The sequence below is a fragment of the Callorhinchus milii genome, unplaced genomic scaffold, assembly GCF_018977255.1.
Source record: "Callorhinchus milii isolate IMCB2004 unplaced genomic scaffold, IMCB_Cmil_1.0 Scaffold15, whole genome shotgun sequence".
NCBI classification, from domain to species: Eukaryota; Metazoa; Chordata; class Chondrichthyes; order Chimaeriformes; family Callorhinchidae; genus Callorhinchus; species Callorhinchus milii.
In genome coordinates this window covers 427,704-442,799 of record NW_024704756.1, presented here as the reverse complement: position 1 = coordinate 442,799, position 15,096 = coordinate 427,704, and the positions used below count along the sequence as shown (strand labels likewise).

The 15,096-nt window shown below is 47.4% G+C and overlaps 1 protein-coding gene across 2 annotated transcripts in view; it reads left to right on the top strand.

The window, feature by feature from the left end:
- The first annotated feature begins 1,645 nt into the window (after positions 1–1,645).
- gabra3 (gamma-aminobutyric acid type A receptor subunit alpha3) overlaps positions 1,646–15,096 on the top strand; it is a 65,011-nt gene continuing 51,560 nt past the window's right edge. For both annotated transcript variants that reach the window (XM_042340582.1, XM_042340581.1), the window contains exon 1: positions 1,646–1,909. The gene's annotated coding sequence lies outside the window, so the exon portion shown is untranslated. The remainder of the gene's footprint in view (positions 1,910–15,096) is intronic.

Genomic DNA, 15,096 nt, shown 5'->3' with positions numbered 1-15,096 from the left:
TGGTCCCGCAAACAACTGTGAAGCAAATGATCAATTTTATTTTGGAGATTGTCGTCCAGGAGAAATTCCCTTCTCATTTTAAATAGTGCCACAAGATATTTAACTTCCAATTGGCAGACTCGATTTAATATCTCATCTGAAGGATGACACCACTGACAATGTGGCGCTCCCCAACACTGCTCTAGAATGCCAGACTGAGCTGAAAGTTCTTGATGTTGGACTTGGACCCAATGGTGGCTAAGGTACGGTCGAAGACAGGCAATGTGGTAGTGGTCGTGTAGAAAGGCAATCCTGGTCAGGAACTGGATGTAATGTAGGAAGGATAGCTGTGGGTCGATACCTGATGCCTAGGCTGAATCTGAGGGATAGGCTGGGGAGGTTGAGGAGGTCAGAGCTGCAGGACAAAAGACATTGACGGGAGCCAAGCAGTATTGCAGCATTTAGTTGCAATAAAATTGTGCTCATCCAAACCTTGATGTCCAGCAGAAAAGTCGAGAGCTGGAGTCGCAGTGGTAGGAGATGTAGTTTTGTGTCATGCGTATACATGTGGAAGTCTGCAAATGACATTGCCAAGAGGGAGCATGTAGAGAGGAAGAGGAGGGGGCCAATAATGGAGCCACAGATGACAGGCAGGGCAGGAGGAGAAAACATTTGAAGAGACAAAATGAAGGCGGTTTGTTAAGTAGGATTCGAACCAGGCATATGTGATCACACTAAGCTGGATGAGGGAGGAACAAAATAAATAATTTGGTCACTCTATCCACAGCTGTTTGTGGGTCACTGTTGTGTGCAATTGGCTGCCCTTTAACCCATAAAAAATATAGTCGCTCCAAGTTATAGTATATTCTGTGAAGCATTTTGAGACATCTCGATGAGGCACTACATCAAATGCAAGAATTATTATTAATATTATTATAAGGGTGTCGACGTACTGAGGGGAGAGGTAGTGGTGGAGGCAGGCGATGTTGCAGAGGTGGGAGAGAGCTGAACGGATTATGGGTCAGGGTTTAAAGAACAGTTGAGAGTCGAATGAGACGCCAAAGTTCCACAGTGACTCCATGAGGTGGAGATCCATGTAGGTTGATGCAGTCAGCACTGGAGGTGAGGAGGTGCTGATGGGAGCCAAGCAAGAGGGCCTCTGAAAGTTAGCTCTCATTCAGGACTTGATATCCGACAGGCAATTGTTAAGAACAGCAGTGGTCCTGAAATCAAGGGTAGAGGGTAAAGAGATAGAGCTCGGTGTGATTTATAAACATGCGCCTGCGGATGACATCGCTGAGCGGGAGCATGTAAATAGTACAGAGGAAAGTAGTGAGGACAGAATCCTGAGGAACGTGGCACGTGACGGTGCGGGGCTGGAGCAGAAGCTGTTGGCAGATGTTGTGATAGGTAAGAATGAATGAAAGAATGAAGCTATGAAAGAACAGAACCATGAAGCTGGAGCTGAAAGGCATGGCGGGGGAGAAGGAAGAGGGATCAACAAAAGATAAGAAGCAAGGAATGAGAAAGAACATAAGCAGAGAGAAGGAGAACCAGAGTGAAGGTGAAGAGAGAGAGAAATAGGGAATGAAAGAGATGAGAGATGAGGAGAGATCGGAGAGATGGAGGAACGAGTGAGAAGATCAGGAGAGAGAATGCAGTGAGATGAGAGAGACAGTTTGATCACAGTGTCTGCTGCTGTTTCCATGGTGACGCAGAGACTTTTATTGTTGCTGATGCCCTGAGGCTGGGGTTTGCTGAATGCTAATGCAATTGGGGGAAGGGAAGTGGATGGTCAGAGAGTGTGCGTGTGCGTACGAGTGCGAGTGTGAGAGTGAGTACAGGAAGCTTGGCGACAGATGTGAGTGGGTTACACACCACCTCCATCGGGATGTGAGCAGCCCAGCAGTGAAGCCACGGCAGCACAAAGGTATCCAAAAAGCAGCACAAAATCTTCTAGAAAGATCTGTGAGAAAAGCTGGAATCACTGTCAGACCATTCACCAACACAGACATGTGAGAGCCCTGAGTGTCTGCATTTGTGTCAGGGTCTGTGTGGTGCTCCTTGTCCAGTTGTATCTCAGTGTGTGTCTGGGTCAGTTCTGTGCTTCAGTGTGTGTCTGGGTCAGTGTCTGGGTGTGGATCTGTGTCTGGAATATTGTTCTGCTCTATATCGGGGTCAGTGCCGGTGTCTGTGTTAGTGTTAGTGTCTTGGTCCAGTTCTGTGTCCAGATCTGTAATCAGTTGTCTCGGTGTGTATCTGTGTCTGAGTACACATCCAGTTATATATCTGTGTCCAGAACTTATATCTGTGTCTCTGTCTGGGTCCAGTCCAGGGCAGTTCTGGTTTCTGGGTCTCTGTTAGGGCCTGGGTTCGGGTCTGTGTCTGGGTCTCTGTCTGCATCTGTGTTTATGTATTTGTTTCGGTCTGTACCTGAGCATGTGCCCAGGTCCAGTATCTGGATCTGTTTCTGGGTCTATTATAGTATCCATGTCCATGTATGAGTCTGTGTCCGGATCTATGTATAGATCTGGATCTGTCTCAGTTTTTGTCAGAGTCTATATCTGGATCCATTTTTGTATCCATGTCCGTGTATCCGTGAATGTGTCTGTGTCCATGTCTATGGACTGTCCATGTTTATGTCGGTATCGATATATGTGTCTGTATCCAGATCTGTGTCCATCAATATATGTGCCTGTTTCTGGGTCAATGTCCATGTCCGCATCTGTGTCCCTGTCCGTGTCTATGTCCATGCCTTTGTCTTTACCCATGTCACTTCTATGGCTATGTCTGTGGAGGTGCCCTTGTCTGTGTCCATTCTATGTATGTACCTGTGTTCATGTCTGTTCAAGTCTATGTATGGTCCACATCTGTGTCCGTGTTCATGTCCTTGTCTGTGTCAGTGTTAGCATCTATGAACTTCCCGGTGGGCAACACACTCAGCATCTCAGGCGTTGGACATACAAACGTGTGTCATGAACTCGGACTCCAGCTAATGCTTACCAGTAGCTAATGCTAACCCTAAGCTGTCACCCCAAGCCGCATAGTTTCCTTATCAGCTATCTGGTGGGCATCTGTCTGGTGGAGGACCTTTACAGGACAGCTGGTGACATGCCAGCCACCTTGATGTTCTCAAGCCCCAGGTCCAATGCCATGTTCCAGGATTATTCAACACCAGCTACTCAATACAGGTTCTCATGTGAAGGGCCTTAGCAAATAGACATGCCTGCTGTGAAACCTCCTCCACCTCCAGGGTGCTAGTGACAGGTCAGTGTAAGCCGGAGCCCTCCCACTCTGCAGCCACTTCTCCTGTTTATCACAAACCCATTTCATGTGTCTGTGTAAGTGTCCCTGCCAGTACCTTGTCCATGTCTATGCTTATGTCTATGTCCCTTCCATGTCATGTTTCTGTCTGTGTTAGTGTCGTTTTCTATATTTGTGTCCATTTGAACATAACATGTCCATTTGTGTCTGTGAAGCGCTTTGGGACATCCTCCCGACGTGAAAAGCGCTATATCAAATGCAAGGATTATTATTATTATTATTATTATTTATATTTGTTTCCATGTCCTTGTTTGTGAATATATCCATGTCTGTGTCTGTGACCATGTCTGAATCCATGACTGTGTCCCTGTCAATATCCACGTCCATGGCCAGGGCCAGATTAAGGGATCGCTGGGTCCTAACCAAAATCACCAAGAGCCTTTTGAACTATATACACAAACTATGCAACATACTTTTTAACATACTTTCTTGCTTGACTTCATAGTTGTATCAGCTACATGATCCAAATTTAGTGTTTGTGTCAAATCCTGCTCAACAGTCTGGATTGTGAATGCTTTTACTCTATCCTGGATCACTGTAGATCTGAGTAAGATTATGATGAGATTTAGCATTGAGAACGAGCATCACCTTCACACACATTACTGGTTGTGTTATGATGAGCGATGGCCAGATTGGGAAATCTGTCTGTCACTCACTGACCTCCAATCCCGCCCCTTGGCTGTCACTCACTGACCTCCAACCCCACCCCTTGGCTGTCACTCACTGACCTCCAACCCCACCCCTTGGCTGTCACTCACTGACCTCCAACCCCGCCCCTTGGCTGTCACTCACTGGGCTATACCATGTTTATGTGCTTATGGTCACCTCTCCCCACCCACCCACTACCGGCTCGGAGTCAGGCTCCATCACTGTTAAGGGTTCTGAGATGCTACCCCTGTATGGAGGGCACTATATAAATGCAAGTTGTTGATGTTGTGTACGGCAACAACAACATTCCATTTATAGAGCGCCTTTCACGTCGGGAGGATGTCCCAAGGCGCTGTACAGTTGGGTCAGGACCCGAGCATTGGGGGGAAATGGTCAGGGTGAGGGGAGGGAAGGGAGGGAGTGAGGAGGGGGCAGAGCTGTGAGGGACGTCAGGAGGGGCGGAGCTAGAGGTATGATTCATATCCCCAGCTCCGCACTTGTAGCACAGAGCAACTGGAAGAGAGGCGGAGCTGGGAAGTAAAGGCATCAATCATAGTGGGGCCCTCAGACTTCTGGACCCAAAGCCATGGCATGTTGGCTAATTCGGCCCTGCTGAAACTCCAGGGCAATGCTGGGGGAGCTCTGCAATGTCGGTGTTGCTGTCCTTCTGATGAGACATTAAACCGAGGTCTCATCTGCCTGTTCAGGTAGACGTTAAAGATGCTGTGGTGCTATGTGAAAAGTGAATGGAGCCTGTCTCTCCTGGTGTCCTAACTAACATTCACCCAAATAAAACTGGTCACTCACTTTATAGCTGTTTGTAGGACACTGCTTGTACACAAACTAACTGCTGGATTTTTTATCCACAAAATATGCAGTAAATCCACTATATTCTGTGAAGCACTTTGAGGTGTCTTAGTGATGTGATAAATTGCTAAATCGAATGCAGCGATTATTATTATTATTATTATTCATGTCCATGTCCAATGCCTGTCCCCATGCCTGTGTCCTTGTCTGTGTCCATATCCTTGTCCATGTCCAGATCCCAGTTGGTGTCTCTGTCTGTGACCTTGTCTGTATCCGTGTCAGTTTCTGTGTGTGTATATCCATCTTCATGTCCATATTTCTGTTGCTGTCCCTGTCCTTGTGGGTGTCTGTTGCCATATGCATTTCTATGTCTGCTATCATGTCCTTGTCTATGTCTGCATCTATATCTGTGTGGTTCTGCATGACCATGAATACGTTTGCACCCATATCCATGTCTGTGTCCATACCATGTCCTTATCTGTGTCTGCATCTGGTTTGTGCCCATATCGGTCTCTGTATCCATGTCCATGCCATGTCCTAATTTGTGTCTGTTTTCATGTCTGTTTATATATCTGCATCTGTGCCCCTATTTGTGTCTATGTCCTTTCCTGTCTCCATGTCCATTCCAGTGTCTGTGTCCAATTCCATGCCAATGTCCATGCCTGTGTTTACTTCTGTCTCCATACCAGTACCATGTCCATAACCCTGTACTTGCCTGTGACCTTGTATTTGTGTATGTGTTTGTGTCCATGTTCACTTCTCTTTGCCCATGACAGTGTCCGTGTGTGCCTGTGTCCATATCTATGTCTTTGTGATTGAGTCCTTTTCTGCATCCTTGTTTGTGTCCATGTCTATGATTTTGTTTGTGTCTTTCTCTATGCTAAGATTAATTTGGCAGGGGAGGGGTGTAACATCAGAAAGGAGAAACAATGTGGACACAGGACTGGGAGAGACAAACAGCCTTGGAATAAAGAATAAGTTGAGAAATAGGAGGGATCAGACAGGGGAGAAAAGCAAAAAAGGTTGGGATGCATGTGACAAATAGGTTGGTGAGCTGCAGGCACAACTTGCCAAATGGGATTACGTCTCCGTTCATTGGCTTCTTGTCAATTGCCTAATTAATCCTAATTGAGTATTCAACAGAGGGGAGAGAGAGTGGTTGAGAAAGAGAGAATGAGGGAGAGTGAAACAAAGAGAGTGCAGAGAGAGAAGTGAGCACAGTGTTTTGTGGTTCACTGTCGGGACAGACCATCGTAGCCTACCTCTGCCACTGTGGGGGAAACACCAATGAACTGAGGTCAGACACCGAGTCACGTGCAGTTTTCTCGCAACACGCTCCCTCTTTCCCCCAATAAGAAACTCCTCTACGTCCTTCATTCCACTCCCCACCCTACCTCTGAGATATCCCATCTTGGCCGTTATCTTTGCCCAGCAAACACCAGCTTGCTCCATCTGTCCCGCCATCACCATTTTCCCCCCACTATCTGGAGTTCCATTTGTGGAGTTCCTCCAACTCACTCCCTCCCTGTCTTTTCAAGGCCATAAGAACCAACTTTGACCGCACTTTTGGTCATCTTTTCCCCTACCCCATCCCACCTCCCTCAGCTCCCACCCCCAGCTCAGGTGCATAAATGTCAGTGTCAAGCAGTTTGAAATGTCTTTCCGATGTTAAAAAAAATGTTGTGTAAATGTTATGGTTCTGGAAGGGAACACAAAATATTGCTTATACTGCCTGCAAACCTTTCTCAAATAGGGAATCCGGCCCTCAGCAGCCAAAAGGTTTCCTGATGTAGACCACTAAATAGTGGGAAGGAGATAGAGGAGCAAATCTGCAAGCAAATTTCAGAAAGATGTAAAAACAATAGAGTAATGATAACGGGAGACTTCAATTATCCTAACAAAGACATCGAAACACACAGTGTAAAGGGCAAGGGGAGGAAGAATTCCTGAAATGTGTACAGGAGAACTTTCAGGATCAATATGTTTCCATCCCAATGAGGCAGGAAGCAGTGCTGGATCTCGTTCTGGGGAATGAAGTGGGGCAAGATAAAAGGGAACACTAAAGTATTTCATAAGCATATAAGGAATAAAAGGTTAGTCAACGGTAGGGTGAGGCCGATTAGGGTTCCAAAGAGGAAATCTTCTTGTGGAGGCAGAGGGCGTGGCTGATGTACTGAATGGGCACTTTGCATCGGTCTTCTCAAAAGAAAAGGATGCAGCCAATGCCACAGTATCGGAGGAGAGGGTAGAAAAATTGGATAAGAGAAGAATAAACTGAGAAGAGTTACTAAAAAGGTTGATGGTGCTCAAGGTAAATAGGTCACCTGGTTCAGATGGGATGCATGCTGGGTTACTGAGGGAAGTAAGGGTGGAAATAGTGGAGACTCTGGCCACAATCTTTCAATCATTATTGAACATCGGGGTGGTGCCAGAGGCCTGGAGAGTTGTAAATGTTACTCCCTTGTGGAGCAGAATGATAAACCCGGGAACTACAGGTCAGTTAGCCAAATGTCAGTGGTGGGGAAACTTCTAGGGAGGATAATCTGGGTCAAAATGATTTTTTAAATCAGAAAAATGGGGGATAATAAAGGACAGCCAACACAGATTTGTTAAATGCAAATCATGTGTAAACCTGAAAGAGATTTTTGATCAAATAATGGAGAGGGTGGATGAAGGTAGTGCAGTTGTTGTAGTTTATATAGATTTCTAAAAGGTGTTGGATAAAGTGCCACGTAAGATATTTGTTAGAAAAATTGAAGCCCATGTTATTAAAGGGACAGTGGATATAGAACTGGCTGGGAGACAGAAAGCAGAGCGTCGTGTTTAACGGCTGTTTCTCTGACTGGAGGGAAGTGTGCAGTGGTGTCCCCCAGGGGTCAGTATTGATCTATATAAATGACCTGGACTTGGGAATAGGGAGTACCATTTCCATGTTTATAGATGATACAAAGCTAGGAAAAGTAGTAAACAATGAGGAGGATAGAAGCAGACTGCAAGCGGACAAAGACAGACTGGTGAAATTTCAAATGAAATTTCAAATGAAATTTCAGAACACATTTCAGATGAAAGTTAGTGTGTAGAAATCCAAAATGATGCATTTTGGGAGGAGGAATGAGACGAGGCAGAGACCTGGGTATCTACATACACAAATCTTTGAAGGTGGCAGGAGAAGTTGACAAAGCATAAGGATCCTTGGCTTTATAAATAGATAGAGGCATAGAATCGTAGAATATAATAGCCAGAATGAGGCCCTTCAGCCCATTGTACCTGGGCTGGCTCTTTGGAAGAGCATAAAGTAGAGAGTATAAAGTATAAGAGTATAAGACCAAGGAAGTTACTTTTACAAATTGCTGATTAGGCCTCGGCTGGAGGGTTATGTCACATTCTAGGCACCACACTTCAGGAAAAATGTCAGGGCCTTGAAGAGGGTGCAAAAGAGATTAGCCAAAATGGTACCAGGGATGATAGGGTTTATGTGGACTTTCAAAACGCATTTGACAAAGTGCCACATGAAAGAAAGATAGAAGCCCATGGTATAAAAGGGACAGTGGCAGCGGATCCAGAACTCACTGGGAGACAGAAAGCAGAAAGTTGTGGTGAACGGCTGCTTTTCTGACTGGAGGGAAGTGTACAGTGGTGTCCCCCAGGGATCGGTATTAGGACCACTGCTCTTCTTAATATACATAAATGATCTGGACGTGGGTATAGTAAGAACCATTTCCAAGTTTGCGGACGACACAAAGTTAGGGAGGGGGTAAACAGTGAGAAGGACAGGAGCCGACTGCAGGAAGACAGAGACAGATGGTAAAATGGGCGACACATGGCAGATGAGTTTCAATGTGGAGGTAATGCATTTTGGTAGAAAGAATGAGGGGAGCAATTTAGGCGGTAATACAATCTTAAGGGGGTGAAGGAACAGAGAGACCTGGGGGTTCAGGTAAATGAATCCTTGAAGGTGGCAGGACAGGGAGATACAGCTGTAAAAAGGGCAAATGGGATACTAGGCTTTATAAACAGGGGCATAGAGTACAAGAGTCAGGAGGTTATGATTAACCTCTATAAAACACTGGTTAGGCCTCAGTTAGAATACTGCGCCCAGTTCTGGGCACCACACTATAGGAAGGATGTTAAGGCATTGGAAAGGGTGCAGAGGAGATTTACGAGGATGGTACCAGGAATGAGGGACCGTGATGATGAGGAAAGGCGAGAGAGGCTGCGATTATTCTCATTGGAGCAGAGAATGTTACGAGGATATCTAATAGAAGTCTTCAAAATCATGAGGGGATTTGATAGGTTAGAAAGGGAAAAACTGTTCCCACTGGTGGGTGTGTCGGTGACTCGAGGTCACAGATTCAAAATAGTCTCTAAAAGAAGCCGAGGGGAGAAGAAATGTTTTCACGCAGAGAATTGTTCGAATCTGGAACGCATTGCCCGAAAGGGCGGTCGAGGCCGATTCGATAACTACTTTTATAAACTCAGTGGACAGGTATTTGTGATCTGTTGTATCCAAATCATTGCCGCTGTTTTATAATATATATCAGTTGCTCCTTGAGATGGGTAACCAACATTTATGTGATTAGCCTTCTGGATAATATTTTGTATCTGAAAAATATTTTTATAAGTGTTTGTGTACATGGAGTCCTGTAACTCAGTGGTTAGAGCACTCGCTTTGCAAGTGAGAGACCTGAGTTCAATTCCAGGCAGAGGGCGAAACCTTGGGCAAGTTTCCTTACTCCACACAGAGCCTAATAATAATCCCTCCAAAACAAAACAATAATAAATTGGTCATTTTTAATCTACGACTGTTTGTGGGACATTGCTGTGCGCAATTGGCTGCCGCGTTCGCCCACAAATGTACAGTCGATTCACTTTACAGTGTGTTCTGTGAAGCGCTTTGGGACGTCCTCCCGACGTGAAAAGCGCTATATCAAATGCAAGGATTATTATTATTATTATTATTTGAGGAGGACGGGTTTGCAGGGTTATAGGGAAAGAGCTGGGGAGTGGGATTGACATTACATTGCTCTTTTCAAAGAGCCGGCACAAACTTGATGGGCCGAATGGCCTCTTTTTGTGCTGTACGATTCTATGATGAGGGACTTTAGTTATGTGGAGACTACAGAGGCTAGGATTATTCTCCTTAGCGCAGAAAAGATTGAGAGAAGATTTAATAGAAGTGTTCAAAAATCATGAGGGGTTTTGATAGAGTAGATGGGGAGAAACTGTTACATTTGGCAGATGGGTCGGTAACCTTTTCATGTTTCCATCTGAAACTGTCTGTGTCCATTTCTGTGTCCATATCCAATGCCTATGTCTGTATCCAAGTCCTTTCCCTTGCTGGTATGTTAATGACTGTGTCTGTGTCCATGTTCATGTCCACATTCAAGCTTATGGCTTACAAGACCTGTGTGCAAACAATCCTCCTTTATAGGTCTGAGCTCCTGGGGATGCAATGGAGATGTTTCCTTTAACCCAGCTGCAAAGTCCAGGATCAGCAGTGAGGTGGGTTTGTGGCAAACATGGGAAGCAGCTGCAGGAGGGAGGGCTCTGGCCTACACTGACCTGCTACTACAACAACAAGATTGCATTTATAGAGCGCCTTTCACGTCGGAAAGACATCCCAAGGCACTGGACAGTTGGGTCAGGACCTGAGCAGGGGGGAAAATGGTCAGGGTGAGGGAAGGGAAGGGAGGGAGCGAGGAGGGGGTAGAGAGTCGAGAGGGGAGCTGAAGCCACGCTCAAAAAGAAAGGTCTTGAGATCGGCCTTGAAGGAGGAAAGGGAGGAAGCGGCGAAGGCACTGGGGGATGGAGTTCCAGAACCTAGGGGCTGAGAGGCTGAAGGCCCGGCCACCGATGTTGGGGCGGGGGATGTGGAGCAGACCGGAGCCAGAGGAACGGAGGGTACGGGCAGGTAAGTAGGGGGATAGTAGGTCGGAGAGGTAGGAGGGAGCGAGGCCGTGAATGGCCTTGTAGGCGAGGATGAGGATCTTGAATTCGATCCTCTGGGGGATGGGGAGCCAGTGGAGGGGAGCGAGGGTGAGGGTGAGGGTGAGGGTGGGAGTGATGTGGGCGCGGATCCTGGTGCGGGACAGTACACGAGCTGCAGAGTTCTGAATGACCTGCAGTGTGGAGGGAGGGCCGGGAAGGCCGGCGAGGAGAGAGTTCCCATAGTCCAGCCTTGAGGTGATAAAGGCGTGGACCAGAGTTTCAGCAGCGTGAGGGGTGAGGTAGTGCCGTAGTCTGGCGATGTTTTGGAGGTGATGGAAGGCGGTGCCAGTTGTGGCGCGGATATGAGGAAGAAAGGACAGCTCAAGGTCGAACAGAATGCCGAGGTTCCTGATGGCTTTGAGAGGTGGAGAGTGCAGCCTTGGATGCTGACGCTGTCAGCCCCTGAGGTGCGGAGGCGCTGACGTGAGCCAATCAGGAGGGCCTCAGTTTTGCGCACCTTGAGCTGAAGAAAGTTATCTCTCGTCCAGGACTCGATGTCGGACAGGCAGCTGTCAGGACATCGGGGGTCTGGAGTTGAGAGTAGAGGAGGAAAAGTAGAGTTGGGTGTCATCCGCATACATGTGGAAGTTAACCCCATGTCTGCGGATGATGTCACCACAGGGGGAGCATATAGAGGGTGAAGAGGAGGGGACCGAGGACAGAGCCCTGAGGGACACCGCACGAGACAGTGCGGGGGGTGGAGGAAAAGCCGTTTGTGGAAACAAAATGAAGACGGTGGGAGAGGTACGACCTAAACCACTCAAGGACAGGGCCTTGAAGGTTGAGGTGGGAGGACAAGCGGTGGAGGAGAATAGCGTGGTCGACCGTATCGAATGCTGCCGAGAGGACGAGGAGGACGAGGAGGCAGAGGGAGCCCTGGTCACAGATGGTTAGGATGTCATTGGTGACCTTGACCAGGGCGGTTTCTGTGCTGTGGGCAGCACGGAAACCTGACTGAAGGGGTTCGAATAATGAATGGGTGGAGAGGAAAGAGCGCAGCTGGGAGGCCACAACTCTTTCAAGGACCTTGGACAGGAAGGGGTGGTTGGAGATGGGCCGGTAGCTTGATAGCTGCGACGCATCAAGTGAGGGTTTTTTCAAAGTGGGAGTGATGATGGCAGTTTTTAAGGGAATGGGAACAGAGCCAGAGGAGAGGGACAGGTTGATAATGTCTGTGAAATGTGGGGCAAGGAGGTGGTGCTGAGAGATAAGGAATGGAGTGGGAATGTGGTCAAGGGAGCAGGTGGTGGGTTTCAGGGACAGGATGAGTTTGGTGACAGAGGGTGGGGAAACGGGTTTGAAGGTGTGTAGGGGATGATGGGTAGGAGTCGGAGTGTGGGAGGGAAGGGGTGGGGGATGGGTGGAGGTTGGAGGGGAAGTGACCGCAGAGTGGATTCCCTTGATTTTGGATTCAAGGAAATCCAGCATCTCCTCGCAGTGAAGGTTGGAGGAGATGACCTGCGCGGGGTGGCGGGGGGGACGGAGGAGTCGGAATGTGGTAGAAAACAGTAGCCTGGGGTTGTACTTCGCCTCCAGGATTATCCAGGCTAGAGTGGAGTGGTAGATTTTGAGGAGGTCCACCCAGATTTGCCGGTGGACCGTTAGGCCAGATTTGAGACAGGTGCGTTCAGCGGCCCACACCTGGCTCTTCAGTGAGCGGAGGTGGGTGGTGAACCAGGGGAGGAGCGAGAGTAGGAGATAGTACGGGAGCTGATCACTAATCACTGGAGGTGGCTTCATTTATTTATTTATTTGCCAAGGCCCCTCACATGAGGACCTGGATGGAGCAGCTGGTGCTAAGTAAGCCAGGTACATGGCAATGGACTTGGACCTCGAGAACATCAAGGTGTTTGGCACATCACAAACTGACCTGCAAAGCTCCTCCCACCACACTGAAGGCAGATGTCTATCAGATAGCTGATGAGGAAAATCTGAGGCTTGGGGCAACAGCTGCTGGAAGGCGTTCCTTGGAGTCTGAGTTTGTGAACACCTGTTCATACGTCCAAGCACCTGGAACCCACTGTGATTGGCTGCAGAGAGGCCAGGAGTTGCTGCTTAAACTCTACACCTCCGTCTGGTGGAACTATCACTCAGTGGGAAGTGATGTGTGCCTGAGCTGTGGATAGGAAAATGGTGGCAATGCTCAGGCTTTTCATGTTGAGCTGTATTGCTCACCGGGGCTCACAGGGAGTTCCTGGTACCTCTCATCCACCTGGTGAGGCCCAAACCTGCACTTGTCAGATATTGAACATTCAACTAGTGACTCTCCTTGAGGGTGAGGTAAGTGGGGTCTCTGGAGCTGAACTGGTTGAATGAAATGTCAGAAGTGAGCCAAGCCTATGTGGCGCTCTCTAGTCTGGTTCCTGATCCGGACAGGTCTGCAGTATTCCACTGCTGGTGATAGCATAGCAGGATCTGGAAGGTCAGGCACTCGTGGCAGGGAGTCTCCCATTCAGTTAATGTTAACCCTGCAAGCCAAAGCCCTAATGGGTAGGATGGTCCTAGCTGGACAAGCAACAAGAAAGCTTGCCAGACAGCAATATGCAGTTTCAGCTGGTTAGGCTCCAGAAGTATCTCAATGCACACTCTGGGGTCTCTAAGCCTTGGCTCTTGCCAACCTATGCCTAATACTTTCCAGAATTAGGTAAACAGGATATGTCCCTCCAAGGAGGGAGTGGACATTCCATTCCAACAATCTGTCTCTGGGATTTCAATGTGTAAGTGGGATGCATAGAAATCTCAGTTTGGTTTGGATACTCTTATCCAAGGTGATAGGTTTCAGACACTCAGCTCACAAAAGAAAAGTACGTGTCTACGCCCTTGTCTAGGTATGTATATATACATGTGCAGGTCCATGTCTGTGTCCTTGTTTGTGCTTGTGTCTGAATCCATGTCTATGTTTGGGTCTCTGTATATGTTTGTATTTACGTCTGTCTCCATGGAGTCCTGTAGCTCAGTGGTTAGAGCACTCGCTTTGTAAGCGAGAGACCTGAGTTCAATTCCGGCAGAGGGCGAAACCTTGGGCAAGTTTCCTTACTCCACACAGAGCCTAATAATAATCCCTCCAAAAACAATAATAAAAATTGGTCATTTTCAATCTACGACTGTTTGTGGGACATTGCTGTGCGCAATTGGCTGCCGCGTTCGCCCACAAATATACAGTCAATTCACTTTACAGTGTGTTCTGTGAAGCGCTTTGGGACGTCCTCCCGACGTGAAAAGCGCTATATCAAATGCAAGGATTATTATTATTTGAAGCTCATGTTGGTATTTGTCCATGCTTCTGCCATGTCTCTTGTCAGTGTCCATATTTGTGCTTCTGCTGTGTTTTTTTCCATGTCTGTGCCTTTGTCTGGACCTGTGTCCGTGTCCGTGCCCACATCTATTGCAGTGTCTATGCCTGTGTCCCTATTGATTTCCTTGTCTGTGTTTATGTATATATCCATGTGTGTGTCCATACCAGTGTCTAGGCGTGTGTCCATTGCTGTGTCCATGTTTAGTTCATGTCTGAGCTCCGTTTGTGTCTGTACTGATGCCCATATCCACTTCCTGCTCTGTGTCCCTGTCCATGTTTGTGTCCATGTCTTTGTCTGAGTCTGTTTTTATGTCTGTTTCAGTAGCCATGATCATTTCCCTGACCCTATCCTGGTCCTTGTGTGTGCCTATGTCCGTATGTGCCCGTGATTGTGACCTTACCATCTCTGCATCTGTGTTTATATCCATTTCCATGTGTTTGTCTGTCTCTGCATCCTTATCTGTTCCTGTGTCTATGTGGTTGTGGCCATATCTCTGTCTGCATCTTAGTCCATGTGCTCGTGTGTGTATCTATATTTGTTTCTGTGTCCAATCCATGTCTGTCCGCATGTATGTCCATGTCTATATACGCGCCTATGTTGGTGTCTGTATACATGATCATTCTATGCCCCTGTTTGTGTTGCTGACCTGTCCCGATCCCTGACCCTGTACATATTCATGTGTGTGTCTGTCTTTACATCTGTGTCCAGGCAGACATGGTCACTATTATTGTCTGTGTCTGGACCCGTGTCAGCGTTTGTGTCAGTATTCACGTCTTTGTCCTTGTCTGTTTCTATGTCCATATCTCTCTGCCATGTTTTTGTCAATGTTTGCGTTTGCATCTGTGTCTTTATCCATGTCATTGCTTGTGTCTTTCTTTGTCTTTTGTGTCTGTGTCCATGTCGGTATCTCTGTTTGTCTGTGTCCATATTTTGTCTGTGTCCCTGCCCGTGTCCCTGCTCGTGTCACTGTCTAGAACCATTCTATGTTTGTGTCCCTTTCCATGTCTCACAATAATGTGGCTGTCCCCCAGTGACCCTGTCCCCTTGATCAAAG